The sequence below is a fragment of the Myodes glareolus genome, chromosome 4 (genome assembly GCF_982192425.1).
Source record: "Myodes glareolus chromosome 4, mMyoGla1.1, whole genome shotgun sequence".
Lineage (NCBI taxonomy): Eukaryota > Metazoa > Chordata > Mammalia > Rodentia > Cricetidae > Myodes > Myodes glareolus.
This window is the reverse complement of record NC_142029.1, coordinates 47,532,672-47,549,539: the sequence shown is the minus strand read 5'-3', so window position 1 is coordinate 47,549,539 and position 16,868 is coordinate 47,532,672. Positions and strand designations below refer to the sequence as shown.

Here is a 16,868-nt window from a genome sequence, read left to right as displayed (position 1 = left end):
AAAAAGTCAGACTAAAACTGACAGTTGTACAGCAAAGCCTGACATTTGGATATTTTGAAGTTTTTTCATAAATCATAGAAATTAGTATATGGCTGTAGTTTAGCTTTTTAGGTAAAAGGTATGTTTCATTAGTGCATTTGTTACTGCTGATCACTATAAAAATGTGAATCAGCTTTCCATTTCTTATGCAGGTCATGATAACTTGTAGAGTAGAGTACAATCATTTGTGCTATGTTTTTAATTTTCTAAAGCACCTTGATGACAGTGAGTGTTCAGTGGTGAAGCATCCTCTATTGAATCACCCTCAAAAGTTTTTTGCCAAGTCCTAAGTTGATAGCTTAAAGTCGAAAGTGAAATTATAGTTTAAGTAGGACTTGGTGTAAAGAAATACCTTCCCCTTCCCCAAAGGGATACTGCAGTTATATCACATAACCAATAGGCACCACGATGAAGATCAGAGCTTATACCTAATTAAGGTTTTATACACACCAGTTTCCCAGTAAATGCAAATTTAACAAGAAATTTAGACATGTCATATGTTCAAAATGCTCATGGCAAACAATCATTTTGCATTCCTGCAAATAAAATTGTTTTATACTGTAAGCTGGAGGCGAGTGTAACTTATTTTTGTAATAAAGTTTTTATTTTTTTTATGTGTCATTAATATAAATGTGTGTTAGTATAGAAAATCTTCTGGTTTAAAAACTTAGAATTGCACACATTTCAGTATGTTCATTTGTACTTAACATAATTTTAGAATAGTGGTTGCCAATAGCCTGTATGTTTCCCATTAATTGGTTTTATTTTTCTTTCTTTTTTTGTTACCTTAATAAACCATTTTAGTATGTTGTATGTCAGTTACTGGGATAGCTGGGGCATAGAGTGTAATTTAAAATTTGTCAATAAGTATTCATTGGAATATATGTAAATGTGCCTTGCCGGTTGTTGAAACTTACCTACAAAATGAGTATGGGGTGACAAAAATTTGTTCCTGGTGCTTAATGAAACTTTCTTCCACTGATTTTATATATTACCCTGTGCTTTTTAAAAGTACATCTCTCAAATCTTAGTGTAAGTTTTGAGGGCTACACAAAACATGTACATTTCATACATAGTAAGTATACAAGGTTATGGAAAGTGGGTCAATTAAATGTAGCCTTCAGCAAAATCAAATCTCAGTGTAATCCTTGGTGCTGGCAATTCCCAGGTCCAAGGAGTAAAATGATCCCATTTAAGAGGTCATTGCCATGCCTATTGGCACTTAACTGTCATACCATTTTTAACGGACACTGTCAAGGTCTTTTAGTTAATTCTTGGATTTATTTGTTGGGAAGCTAGAACAGGTTTGTTTGACTTAACTGCGTTGTCAGAGTTGAAAGATGAACACTTTTGTGAGTTCACAAATGTGTTCTTTAAGAAAATATTGAAGTGTGGAACTCTGGGTTTCTAAGACTTGGCTATTTTAGTTTGGGGACATGGGAGGGAAAACTGATTAAAAAGAAATTGTGAAGAATTGATGGTTATACTTAAGGGTAATGTAAACAGTGGTAAAATGTAGACTCAAGTGAAAATACTTGACAGTGTTCATTTTAATGACTTTGAATTTAAGCCATTATAATTACTTTTAAAATTAAATATCATTTGCACTGTTCTGATAATGGGTGCAGTTTTTGAGCAATATAATCAGAGCTAAATATGCATGTAGTGATTAGTGATGTGAACAATTAAGTTCTGAGAAGAAATACTAACCGTGGTATTTTCAAACTTAAATTTCTGTAGTAAAATCAGTAACAAACTCTTAAAAGAAATCAAGAAAAACAGGCAATGCATATAAACATAATTTTGAATGTTGTGTGGCCTATAAAGCAATAATGCAATTTATATGGAATGTCATGGGATATGAGAAATGGAAATGCGAAAATAACTAATCCTTTAGTAAAAATGTCAACATGTTAAAAGGGGGAATGTTAACTAATGTAGGTTATTGCGTTTGTGATTTGTTTCTGGGTTCTTGGCTTTGACAGCTTCAAAGAATGGACAGATGACAAGTTAAATTTTGTATATATTGTCAAGGAAAGGGTCTTCAAATAGTCAAGTCCCTTCCTTGAGATAAAAAATATATCCTTAAACAATTTTGATTATTGAAACGTTACCTAACCAAAACAGACGCAAGATTTTGTTTCTGCAGACTACTTGGCAATCAAAAGTGTTCATAAATTTAGTTTATCAGTTTTTAGGAAGTTACTTTGTGAGAAAGTTGTATTAATTATAATCTTCCCAAGCATGCTTTTTTGTGCAAGATTTTTAGTCATTACAATTGAATCACATGTTAAAAATTGAATTGAATTGCATAAAAGGACTCATGTTCACTATGGCACATAACACCATCATGAGAAACTTTTACTGATTATTGCAGAACTTTTACTGATGCAAATCTGATTAGACAAAAGTATAAGCATTTTTCATAATAGATTAGGAATGTAACAAATGGATTGATGGGGTAATATGGGCTATATGCTTGTATATAAGATATTTGAAAAGATGTATTTAGTATTAGGATGAACATCAAACCACATGGGAAAATTAACTTTTAGTACAGCTTTTTTGAAATTACTTGGACAGAAACAGCAAATACATATTTGATATAGTTACTGTTTGATGGGAGAAATTAATATATAGAAGGGCTTCATGCATTAAAAAAGGTAGTCAATCCTAGAGTAAATGGTTACTCAGGTCCCTAACACTCCAATAATACCATCCAAGACTGTTTTCTCCCCAGTTATACATAACAAGAACAGGAATTCAGCAGTGGGTATAAAAGTTCACATATAAACAACTTTCTTTAACAGTACATGCCACAGACTTCTTGGGATGATTTTTATGGTGTAGTATTTACTTAGTAATCTTACCACTCTATAGGGCATGCCACTAAAGATGCTAATTATGAACCAAGGCTCAAACAGGCATTTTTTTAAAAACTGAGCCATGTATTGATGGACTTTTGGAGTCTGTCACTTTTTAAAAGTTCTTAAAACATAGACCATACTAGCACCACAGTCTGCCTTCAATAATATACCTAAAATGTTTTTCAGGACCAGAAGCATTCAGTTGGACAACCATTTTTGCAAACAAATCAGTATTACTCTGGGTCAAAGGTTAAGTTTTTAGTATTAACAGTAGTCTGGTAAACATTTAGAAGTCTGACATTGAGAAACAAAAGCTTGTACCTGAATATTTTAATTAAAAAATTAGATTTTAGCTTATTTAAATTCTTTTGCATTTATTTATCCATAGAATTTATATTTATTTCATTCCTTTCGTCTCACAGAAAGCTGTCTGCAGGCTTTTTGATTTGGATTAGATTTGTGAAGTACTGTCTTTCGCCAAAAACCTCAAATTACTTGTTTTTTTCCCAACGTAGTGGGTTTGTGCTTGTTTGGAGATCAGTTCAAAAACTATCTGTACTATCTGTACTGCCTCTGATGTTAAGATTTTATGTATAGCATAAGGAAGCTAGCTCTGACTATATTTTCCTAAGAATAAAGACCTATTTTTGTAGCATGTCTTAGGATCTCCAGGAGTCCAAGAATTATTGTGGGTGTCCTCTATTTCATCATTTTTCACTCAACACCTTTTTAATAGACACTTGGAATCTTTAGTGCTCTGCCGCGTTTTGATCATGATACATTCAAAATAACTAGGAAATGGTAAAAACAAATTCCCCACATACCTCTAATTGCAAGTTACATGACTGGGAGATGTATAGAATAAATGTTTTTGCGCTGGTCTTCATTTAATTTTAAGTTATGGAACTATATGATCACATATATGCCAATAGATTTATGAACTCCATAATTTGTTTTGGGAACATGCTTCACCATGTAGTGTTCTTCTATTCTCCAGTTTTATTTCTGGCAAATAAAATTTCTTTGAAGATTGGAAAATGAGATTGAAGTACCAAATAATTCAGGAGAGGGGATGAAGAAAATGATCTCTTGATAATATTTGCATTTAGATTACTACAAATGAGTTTATGTGAATGAACTCTGCTCCATTGCATATAAAGTCAGTGACCACGTACAGGACTTGTAAGTATATTCTGGCTCCTGGTTCCAGGCTAGAGTTGGAAGGAGGTGGGGTGGTGTGAAATACTTTAGGCACCCTCGCTACTTGATTGAAATAGTTTTTGTTGTACCTTCCCAAGTCGATATTTATTAGTGAGAGTATCATTTCAAGACTTAGGAGTGGGGGAGGCCTGGTAAATGACTTTGGAAGCCATTTAAAGATTAGTGTCTTCAGATACAAGAAACATTCTGAAATGTACTTTTCACACATAAATTGATTTGTGATAAAAATAGGGTCACTATAGTAGTTGCTTTTTACAAGCTTAAATGATGTAGTTTGTGTTACAATTTAAACCCCATTTCTGATTATAGAATTACAAAGGTTATAGTAATTTCATGTCTTCTCATTCCTTAAACTATTTTGAAAGGATTATTATGATGAAATTTCAACTTGGAGATAAGTTATGTCAGTTTTAGCTTTCCCAGGGAAAGGGGTCCAAAGGATTGTGTAGATGAGCTATTTCTGTACATGACTGGATAAAATAAGACTTGATTACAGTAATGCAAGATTTGTGGGAAAGTTCCGGATTCTGCACGACATCCCACGGAAGTCCTGACATTCCTCTTGTGTCGGGGATCATTTAATGGTGCTAACTTATAAAATGAGATGAAATTTGAGTAGTCATGGCATTTATGAAATACAGGTACTATTCTGTTTGAACGACAAATTTCCCAAACCTGGATGCATATGTATCATTATTTAAAACCAAAAGAGAACATCAGTGTTGATACTTGTTATAGAAGAAGAGCCAGCTGTACCTGAGAGTACATTTTATAATCACAGCTAGTCAGGAGATTGAGGCAGAAGCTTGAAGAGGTAGGAATTTCATTTGTAATTGCCCAACTCACTTAATATGCCATGACGAATTAGGATGTTCTCATTTAGTTTGAATGTCTCCCGGGGCAAAAGCAAAAGAGAACAAAAATAAGCTATACACTATACAGTAAAGTTCATGTTTATATCTGCACATTAAACTTTTAGTTTCTGTTCTACAGTTAACGTGTATGTAGTATATTAAAGTTTTGGGGAAAAGAATTCACTTTGCTGTTTTCACCTTGAAGTTATAAAAAAAATTTGGGAATGTTGCAGAATTAAGGACAAATGCAATTCCTTTAGACTTTTCATGTTTCTTTTATAAAATTATTCAAATTCTAGGGGTCGTTGGGTTTGTGAAAATCCATTCAGCATTTAGGAGCTTTAAGTAAAAGGGACAGAAGATACTATAATCATTCAATTTGTGTGGCTTTTTTGATCAGTTTGCTCTAGTTACCTAGTTATTATCATGTTTATTTTTTATCTTTTAGAATGGAAGCTCCTTGAGGGCAGGGCATGTGAGTAATGGTGTTATGCAGGCAGCTCAAAAACGGTCTTGAGCACTTTTCGGTTTGTAGATGCTCAGGTAATTGGCTGTATTGTTTAATTCATTTAGAATCCTTGTATATGCTAACTGCTACCATTCTTGTAAATTAAGGTTGTTTAGTTCCATGATTAAATTTTTAATACGTTTTTTAAAAAATTAAAAATAGCATTGACATTTTCAGGATTAGATGCAGTACGATTTAAATGCTTTATGTGTTTTTTTTATAAATTTTCAAATACTTGGTGTGAGTCACTATTTACATTTTCCTAATTTGAAACTGGAGGGTGAAGGAATGCTTTTAAGTCATCATTAGCAGTGACCCTCCCTAAATTCAGCCTATCAATTTTCCTTTGATAGTGTTCAATTTAAGTGTATGGTGCTAAGGAAAACACTTTGTTTATAAATAGTGATACTTAAAGATTGAGTTGAAAGCTTTTAGTTAGAATTTTTATTAAGTTCTTTACATAGCAGTTTGAATGAGAGGGTAATTAAAGTTTTGAAATCACCGATTTTTAATAGTATCTACAGTACTAGAATTTTAAATATGACTTGGTAAAAAAATCTACATGAAAAGTCTTTTATTCTACCAATTGGCAGGTAGATCAGGAAATAAGTTTTTAGTTTTGAGTCAAGATGGTATTCAAGTTTGTTTTATTTTGTAGTTGACAGTTTAACTTAAATAATACTGTTTTGGTACTGAAGATGCCATTCAGGACCTTACATATATGAATGAAGCCTGCTCTCGGCATCCACGACTACTGATAATAATGTAAATCTTTTTTTTTGTAAAGCTCTAAAATAGCACAGGCTATGAAATACAGAAGTCTTCCGTGTATTCCAGCACACTCACATCTCTCGCAGTTCTAGTAGTAACCTTTGTTTTTGTCTTTATGACAAGGTTTCTCTGTAGCTCTGGTTTCCCTAGAACTGGCTGGCCTTAGAATCAGATCCACCTGCTTCTGTCTTCTAAGTGTTGGGATTAGAGGTGTGCATCACCATACCTGTTTTTTTTTTTTAAACCTATTAATGTGTCTAAGCAGTGTTTTCTTTTTTCAAGAATTTGACTTGTGTTATCTATACCTTTTACCTTTACTGCTAGAAAAACATGAGTCAAGCTTAAAAGCACACGTCTGTATTATCAGCACTCAGGCTGAGACAGAATTGAATTAATACCACTCTAGATGATATAGTGAGACACAAAAAAAAATATAAAACAACATAGAATACTTTGACTTCATCTCCTAATTACTGTTAATTTTTCTGTCAATTGACACTGATAAATTTACTTTGTAGACTAAAGATAGCTAAAACAGTATAGTACATAATGTACATTTCTGCTATGCCAAAATGGGCTCTTTGGAGAGCAAAACTCTAAGACAACGTATTCCCTTAATGCATTATCATTTGTTTAGGTAGATGCCATAACTAACCAACTATGACTTAAGTGTTTTACCCCTAGTTAGCTTTGTTAAGATAATTTTACTACCTTTTCACTTCTCAATGTTTTGTGAGGTTTTTTTTTTTTTTTTTTTTTACTGTTCTGCTGAGTTCCATAGCTTGTGCTTCAATTCCATTTGAATTTGTTTTCAGGTAGGTATTTTGTGAAGTTTTATGATCTATAAACACTCATGATACCCTAGCTCTTGTTTGATAGGTGGAGATAATTTTTTTTCTCAGAACTTCCGAGTTACTTAGTTTAATTTTTTGTAAGCAGTTTTGCTCAGACTCCCCAACCTCCTTCAGAATTCATGTATAGGTCATAACTTAATTCTTCTCCTACCCTTTTTTTGACTTGACTCCTTCTGTAAGCTTATTTTGCTTTCAACATCAAGTGTTGAGTGTGGTACTGAGAGTTTTCATATACATACCCCACCCACACACCCATATCCACCCTCTCCGTTTTTGTTTGAGATATGCTGCTGGTCAAGAACTCAAGATCTTTCTGCCTCTTTCCCCCTTTCCCTGATTGCTGGGATTAAAGGTGAGTGCCACCATACCTGGCCTGTACCTTTGTTGTTGTTTTTTTAAAATTTTTTTTAGTAGTGTCAAGTTTATTAAAATATGATTCAGCTTATAAGCATGAACATTAAGACACAGGTGCTCTACAGGTGTTCTGAAAGTAAGATAATGTAGAACGCAGATGTAGATTTCAAAGGGAGCCACTTGTAATTTTCTGGTTCTTTTAATTTTAATTGAACTTAGTCTCAACGAACTTAGATTTGTGTTTTAACCTTCATACAGTAACATTTTCTATTTAATTAAATAACTTTTCCTTCTTTTCTGTGCATGTTTTGACGTTAAATTTGTTTTTAATCTCATTGTCCAGATTAGCCTTTTACTTTAAATTATAAGGGGGGCCTCACTGTTTTAATCAGACCATAGTAACAATTCACAGGTTCTGACTCACTACTGATCAAGACTTAAGATCTGCGGTGGGCCCCTTCTCTTGTGAGGTCACAACCTTGAACTTTTTACAAATATGTAATTGACATAGCACACTCAGCTGTGGACTTCAGGTCTGGACTCCAGCATTGATTAATCTTAAATGGGGAGAATTTTGACTGGATAATATCCAGTAAGTTGGAAAAGTCCACATGTGCTTGCCTTTTCTTTTTTTCCTTTTGTTTCTTTGTTTTTGGTCTTTTGAGTCAGGGTTTTTCTATATCTTTGCAACCTTACTGTAGCTTGTTCTGATACCAGTCTGGCATCAAACTGACAGAGATTTCACCTCTCTCTGCCTCCTGAGTGCTGGGATTAAAGGCCGCCAGCACTTGACCTACATGTTTATTTTATACTTTTGTTTGATGTTTCTTTATTTGTATTTATGAAAGACATATTGATAATGTCTGTTATCTATCCACTGAGATAGCCAACTTCAAGTCCTTTGGGAGAGAAAAAATGACTATTCATGTTTTATTTTTCCATTAGGAGCAGAGAAAGTAATAACACATAAGGAGTCATGAATACTTAGGCAGTATTCACTTTGAGATAGGACCTTGAAAGTGGTATTACATTTGTCACACCAATTTCGTCTCTTCTCACTTTTGCAAACCAAGAGGTCTTGCCCATTGATTTGCTCGGGAAATGTGCTTGTATGTAGAGTCCAGTAAGTACAAAGTCTGTGGGAGCTTCAGTTCTAAATCTTTTGCAGGAAGAAATACTTTGTTTTCTGCAAAGCTTACTTTAAATGCTGAATATTAAAATAGAAATGACTAGTAGAATACATTATGGGGAACATGACTAGATTTATTAAGATATGGCATCTTACTAGCATATAATAGTTAAGATTTAAAGTACTAGGGAGAGTTGCATGGTAACAAATGTAGAGGCTGGTGAATCAGCCTAATTTGCTGAGCAAGTTTCAGGACAGCTATTACCATACAGAGAATCTGTCTTGAAACCAAAAATAAAGTACTCGGGAGAAATCTAGGTGCACTCCTATAATATCTGGGAGGTAGAGGTTAACCTGGGCTGCATTGAAAAGAATATGTAGTTAAAAGCAGCATCTAGAATGTTTAAATATATCCTAAAGAACATTTTGCTACACAAATTGTCACTTCACTGGGCAAAGCAGATCACTTTGAAGTGTCTAGATTTAAGAGCAAAGGTTCAAGACTGCAATTTAGAATGGGCTTTAGAATGTTTAGGAAACCACTGAGAGTTGTTTCTTTATATTTTATAGCTTTCATATTTTAGGTAACGATGCTTCAGATTTGTACTACTGCAGGTAGCTTTTTGATTTGATATTTTGGGATTTGATGAGTGCTGTTTGTCTTCTGTGGAATGTACTTGTTATTACTGCTCTTTAGTGATTAAAAGAGTCTAATCTCTTAAACTTTTTTTTTTAACGAACATTTTTAGGTTATTCTTGGAGCTTCCAGATCATTAAATTAGGTAGGGTTAAATTACTTAGCGTTATGATATTAAATACTGATTTTTCTTGATTAAAATCTTTATTTGTTGTTTTGTTTTTGTTTTTCGAGATAGGGTTTCTCTGTAGCTTTGGAGCCTGTCCTGGTATTAGCTCTTGTAGCCCAGGCTGCCTCAAACTCACAGAGATCCGCCTGCCTCTGCCTCCCAAGTGCTGGGATTAAAGGCGTGCGCCGCCACCACTCAGCTCTGAATTAAGATCTTTACATATTAAAAATCTGTTTAGTTTTTAATGCTAATTACTCATACTTCCACATAATTCACTTAGCTCAGTCTGTATGTGTACATGTACCAGGAAACTTAAGAGGATACTCATACTTGGTAGACCTCTGTGTTTGAGTTAAAACTGTTGATACCTGACACTTAACCTTGTATTCGTAAGAATTCTCGTTCTGGTGACTGATTTCTCACACAAACTGACAAAGTATAGGATGTTAAAGCAAAAATACTGGGCTGCTTCTAAAAGTAAGAGTTTCAATGAGTTAAGTAATTCCTAACAACTTCAGTAAAAACAGTAAAACCTTTTAGTCATTGGGACAGTTAAAAACATCCTAACAACTTCAGTAAAAACAGTAAATTTTAGCCATTGGGACAGTTAAAAACATATGTATAGCTATATGCTTAATCACCTAGTTCGAGTTTTCATGCCTGCTGAAGATAATGTTGTATCAATAGTGCAGCATTCCTTATTTTATGACATGTAGCTTGCATTTTCATCAAAATTTGCCTGCCTAATCCCCCTTTATGCTGTTTTTTGGGGGGCGGGTCTATTCATTCTGTAGTAATTTACCAGCATGAACATTTCAGGTACATTATTTTGCTGTTTATTAGTTCTTTGGGGAAAGAGTTTTTCAGTAAGGAAGCTAATACTGAGGGTTTTTTTTTTTTTTTAAAAATTACAAGCCACAGCATTAACATTACTCCTAAATTTCTTAAAGTGCTATGTTAATATAGACTGGAGTCGACTTGAGTTATGTAACTGCCAACTTAAATTTTTTTGTGGAAATTGTGTATTTTAATCTCTTGTTTATTTCAAGTATCATAAGATTGTAGACAAGTTTCATGAAATAGTAAGGCTGCACCTTAATTCATTTTCTTTTTGTCTTTGAGGCAGAGTCTCACTATATAGCCCTGCTTGTTCTGGATCCCTCTGTTTAGACGGCTGTACTGGGAATCACAAGAGATTTACCTTCCTCTTATTTGTGAATGCTGGGATTAAATATGTATCCTAGCACACCAGGCCCAACCTCCTTTATTCACTGGTAATTTGGATGTTCCTTAACAAATACAATTTAAACAAAACTTCCAAATCAATATGCCCTGGTTCCCCCCAAAGTATCAATAACTGTACCCTCACACAGAATAAATAATGTCTGTTGAAACCTCTCATACTTTATAGTTTTAGTTATAACTTTTTACTGGGTTTTCTAGTATTAGAAAGATGTACATTCAAATATGGTTTTTTCTCATTGTTTTTATGAGCTTTTAACAGATACAAACATGTAATAGATACATGCTAATACAAAACTGGATATTTGCAAAGGATTTTAACCTTTGTAGTGTTCCCTTGTTATGTCAGTCTTGAAAAATCACTGCGCCCCCAGCACTTCATAGTTCTCCATTTTTTTCTCACATGTTTTTTTTGTCTTTATCTTTTCTCTATTTTAGTTTCCCTAATCATATCTCTAGTACAACTTCACATATTTTTTAATTTCGAGGCTTGTTTGATTTCTTTATATGTGAATCTGCTAGTAGTTGTTTCTACATATTAGAGTACTTTTTTATATCATCATACCCTGTCTCATGATATTCTTAGTGACAAATCTGTTAAGTGGATTCCTAAAGAAGAAAAATACAAAACAAATATCTAGTTTCAGACAATAACACTTTGTAATGTAAAATGCAGACCACTTAATGGTGACTGCAAGTTTTGTAAGTTGACTGCAGTTTACTAGTACTTTTACCAATGTATCAACTTCCTTGTCTGCTTTTGGTTAACATTAGAATTAAAAAAAATTATATTTATAGTTTTTCCTACATATATGTCTTTACAGCATGTGCATGCTCTATCTGTGGAGGTTAGAAGAGGTGACATGCCTTTTGCCCTCAAACTGGAGTTATAGATGATTTTGAGTTTCTATCTGCGTGCTGGGAATCTAAGTCTTGTTCTCTGGAAGAGCAGCCAGTGCTCTTAACTGCTGCTGAGCCATCTCCAGCCATTTACATTAGTGTTTTTCATGTCTCAAGAGTTGTGCCACACTTCAAACTACCTTGTTCAGACAAAATTTGCAGACAGATCAAAACTATCAACATAAGTCTGAGGATCTGACATTGCTTTCTTGGGCAATTAAGTGGATTTTTCATGTGTGCTGTATATACTGTCTTAACTGTTTTTGAACGAAAAAGCACTTTGTAAACCTCAAGGTATCTGAGAGGAAAGCCACAGGTTGTTTTGTTTTTTGTTTTTAATACAGGGTTTCTCTGTGCAGCTTTGGAATTTGTCCTGGAACTTGCACTTTTGACCAGGGTGGCCTCAAACTCACAGAGATACACTTGTCTCTGTCCTCCTGAGTTCTGGGATTAAAGGCATGTGTCACTGCCGCCTGGCAGGAAAGCCATAGTTTTAAAAAACGTGGCAGCATTTTACTTGAGTCTTCAGAACCACTTAAATTATTACTGATACCTGTTAGATTCACTTTCTAATTCATGTTTTACATTACCACGTTTTCATGATTTCTTTACATAATTACATAGGGGAAATAAAAAAGAACACAGGAGTCTGACAACTGGGATTTGTTTAAGACCATGCATGTAATTTAAAATGTTTACATAGGTTATATTTCCAACATCTTGAGGACTTAGTATTTGAAAAGGTCTGTTGTGGAGTGTTGTCGTACATTTCTCAGGTACTGAATCCTCATAGAATCGCTCCATCACTGACTGCTACCATCAGTGGTTCTGTAAGTGTTGTTAAGGAAGCCTAGCCAGCTATTTAGCCTCCAGAAATAACTAAAAGTTGATTTTATATACACATTCACACACACACACATATAATGCACAACTGCAAATAGAAGTAAGTGAACTGTTATACAAGCATCTGGAAATCAGTTGCAGTCCTTACTGTCTTTGAGTGTGTAGGGCATGAGACTTTGATTCACTAATGTTTGCAATCTTCACAGTCTTTATGTTCATTTTAAAGAAGCCCACATCTAAATGGTAACTGCGTTTTACATTTTACAGTAGATATTTTTAATGAGTTTTTTATCAAAAGTAAAAATTCACTAGATTATTTAGTTAAACCTTTTTTTTGTAGACCCATAATTAAAACACTAATTTTAGAAGAATCTACTTTTGGTTTTTTGTTTTTGTGTTTGTTCTTTTGTGTCAAGGACATGCCAACCAGTCTAGCCCGGAGCTCATGTAACCAGGATGTTTCTCAGACTTTCTCCTTCCAAGTTTCGGGATACTAGTGTGAACTGCCACTCTTGATGTATTGTACACTGAAAGCCAATTTAATGATGCTTTATCATTGCCATGTCAAAGTGCTTTGCCACCTGCGCTGCCCCCTCCCACACTCCCCGGTGGGTTTTCCCCTTTGTCCTAGCTGGTCTAATAAAGCACCATTAGACCACAGTGTCCTCAAATTTGTGGCAAAGGCTCAAATTTGTGGCAATTCTTTGCCTCCTTAGTACTGGGATTACAGACCCATTGCACTTTGTCTCAAAGTGCTTTAAATTTCATGGAATACTGAGATGGTAAGAATTGTAAAAATTTCTAAATGTTTTTGTGTTAAATATTTAAACTGCAAAGATAGCTTAAGTAGATTTCTAAGCATCTGAAGTACAGTTAACATTTCTTTTTCATGGAAAGTAGCTATGTTAAGAAATGACAAATATACATTGTTAATCTTATCACAAGCTTGTGATAATAGAGTATAAGTGCCTTTTCGAACCTAGTCTTTTTTTTTTTAAATAGGTGAGTTGGTATGTTTTCCATTACCAGGCAGTTACATTTTCTGAAGTTATGAATCACACCCAATTCTGTAACAGATTTTAGAAGCTAGCTTCTAAAATAAATAAATAAATCGATAAATGTGAAATATTTAAGCTCTCTGGTGCTAACACTAGATGGCATAGAATTTTTTTGGTGGTGTAGCTTATTTTACCCAAGGAGTATCTATACTTGAGCCATTGATTCTATAAGGTTTTAGTTCTTCCTAATGGACGTTAACTTCAAGATAACAAAAATGTTAAATATGAAAGTAACAATTTTGGTGTTCGTGGGGTTTGAAATGAACTTTTACTTTGTAGCTGGCTGTCCTGGAACTCTTGCTCTGTAGATCAGGGTGTCCTCAAACTCAGGTCCGGCCACCTGCCTATTCCTCCTATGTGCATGCATCACCCCCACCTGGTTGAACTTTTAAACATCTTGGAACTCTAAAAATTACTGCACTTCTCATGAGCATATTAATCTACACTTTAGTTTTTTTAGGACTTGAAGTAAATCACCTTTTGATAAATTTTTGTATTCTGAACTTGATATATAGTGATAAGTGACTGGGAGAAAGACAATATTAAGAATAAAGTTGTAAGAGATCAATAAAAATAATGATTTGAGACTGGTGAAGGAGGGAGCTGAATGGAGAGACTAATTTCTAGGGATATTCTCTTCCTCATGTGTCCAGTGTGTGCACATGGTGGAACTAACTTGTTAAAGTGTTTTTCATTTAGTATCAGAATGAAGTAAACATGAGCTAGGCATTGTGTTTTTTGCCTGTAGTCCCAGCCCTAGAAGGCTGAGGCAGGAAGATTGCTGGGTGTTCAAGGGTGGGTGCTGTCTTTAGGAAAGTATGTGTAATGCAAACTGGGCCTTAGTACTACCTCAGATTCCTGTGTACTTGAGGATATACTAGGAGAGAGAAATCAGGCTTCAATTAGTGGAAACATTGGGTATTTTATTTAGCTTTGCCTAGTGCTTCATTACCTCTGAAATTTAACTGATAATAACAACTGCTGTTTGTGCAAGTATTTTCCCAGAGGCTTTCCTAGATCCTGACCCATTAAAAATTGCCCCATTACTTGTTCTCTAGGGAAACAACAAAATATTAAATCTTCCCTGTATTATTTATACAGTACATCTTTGTATGACTTGTCTCCCTCACTAGATTGTAAGCCTTTGGAGGTCAGAAACTCAACTAAACTCATTGTATCTTCCACCACATCTAGCACAGTGCCTTACACTTATTTGCTATTCAATAAATATTCATTAAAATAATGGACATACTATTGAAGTTTGATGTCTATGGGCCTTTAGATGGATTATTACAGTTTCTAAGCACACCTCTAGCACACATAGTTACATCATTTATCAAAAATATGCACAATTGCTTAGTGTTGTGCCTCATGCATGTAATCCTATCACTTGATGCTGAGGCAGGGTGATTGACCAGCCAACCGGGCTAGGGCTACAATGAGAGACCATGTTTCAGAAATCTTAATATTGTAGTGGACTCTCTCAGCTTATTGTAATAGTCCAGGCCATTATACTAAGATTTAGGCTGCAGTTATTTTGAATTCTCTAACAATAAAAAGACCCTGTTGGGGCTAGAGTGATGGGTCTGTGGTTAAGAGCACTGGCTCCTCTTCCAGAGGTCCTGAGTTCAATTGCCAACAACCGCATGGTTGCTCACAACCATCCATATTGAGTTACGGTGCCCTCTTCTGGTTTGCAGGAATTCATGCAGGCAGAACAGTATACATAATCTTAAAAGAACACTTTCTAAATGTTGTGATTTAAAACAGTTTCGTTTTGTTTTGTATTTTACACTTAGAGTACACATTTCATGTGTTCTCATGTATGTGGCCAGAGAACACCAAAATAGACCTCTTAGAATTGGGGAGGGGGGAGATAAACCCTCGAGATTTCATGTTTTCGTCCAGACCAGTCGTATAAAGTTTCATGTTCTGAAGTCCAAAACAAACTTACTGTATTAATGTACAAATGTATTTAAGAAGCATTTTTTCACCCAGTTTAATCTTTACACATCATTAAATCCATTATAGAGATGAGATGCAGGTGCTGAAGTACATCAGTTAACTGTTAAGTAACTTATGTAAGATTTCTGTGGCTGCACTAGGGAGCTTAACATTTAATATAGAGGATTGCAGTGATATTTCATGGACATGAGTGTAGGGTGAATAGTAGTAGACTTAAGATTGAAGACACATTTGATAAAGGTTAATTTTCTTAGATGTGTGCTGTAAAGAATCTTTTCAGCCAAAAGTATTTAGCTCAGTTGTGCTCCGATTACCATGTTTGAGACAAAAGTTTTTATGAAAAGTTTTCACTTTTCTATTTTAATGCCAATATAGAAAATTGCCTAGTTCATTCTAATTGTTCCTGCAAAGTAATTAGAAAAACAAATGTTGGGAAGGTGTGTAATTTGAACAGAACTGAAAATATTTTGTTGAAAGTACATGCTGGCTCTTGGTAAAATTCCAGAATAAGCTTTGGAAGCAAACATTTAAAATACAGTACATCTTGCCAGATAAGTTATTATCCAGTTCGAATTAGATTCACATTAATCACTTATGAGCTGTTTCTGTTCTGGTATTATCCCTAGTGTGACTCTATAAAAACAAGGATTAATTTGAAGTGCTGGCTATTAAACACTAAGTGCTAACGTTGCAGTGATCTACCACCATGCCTTCCTAAGGAGTTACAGTGTAAAGTTACAAACGTGAAATTAAAGTTAAATATTACCTCGAGACAAGTTTTAAGCTTTACATAAGTTTCTAATAATTTAAAAAAATAATGGTGACAGTGAGACCTCTTTTCCACTGGAAATGTTAACAAGTATTTTCAGTTATTTGATGTTCCTCGGCCCATAAATTGGATCAGTTAATTTGGAAGAAATTAGGAATACGTGTAAATTTAAGGACAAGGGTATCAATGAAATTTTAATGATTAGCAGTAATGGGAAGAAAGGATGGCACATTCTGAAAAGGAAAGTCATTAAGGATGACCCACCTTATCAGAATATTGAGAAAATATTGATGAAGCTGCACACACACTTTAAAAGCATATAAGGAGTTTGTTTCCTTGCCTTGAATGGTTAACATTCTAGGGAAGAGAAGTGACAGTTTGCTTGATGGCACGTGCCAGCAGCGTTAGACTAGCATAAAATCTTGGTTTCATCAGAATGATCCCAAGCAGCATCTTGTCCCAGCAATGTGACTATACCGTAGTTGAAGCTAGTATACCTACGCTATGAGGATAATGTGTGTAAGTTAAATTTAAGTGCACGCTGCTTGAAAATTTAGCTACAACAAAATACGAACATTAAAATTTAGAATGATATTCTCAAAAGGACTACCTAGTTTGTCAACCTGCTTCCTCATACGGGGGTTTGTGATTAAACCCGCCAGGCGAGGTTACTCGCGCTCCACCTTGT

At 34.5% G+C, this 16,868-nt stretch overlaps 1 protein-coding gene across 4 annotated transcripts in view; it reads left to right on the top strand.

Moving 5' to 3' along the window:
- Syncrip (synaptotagmin binding cytoplasmic RNA interacting protein) overlaps positions 1-3,563 on the top strand; it is a 35,890-nt gene extending 32,327 nt beyond the window's left edge. For all 4 annotated transcript variants that reach the window (XM_085689509.2, XM_085689507.2, XM_085689506.2 and 1 more), the window contains exon 12: positions 1-3,563. This exon is cut by the window's left edge. The gene's annotated coding sequence lies outside the window, so the exon portion shown is untranslated.
- Positions 3,564-16,868: the final 13,305 nt, after the last annotated feature.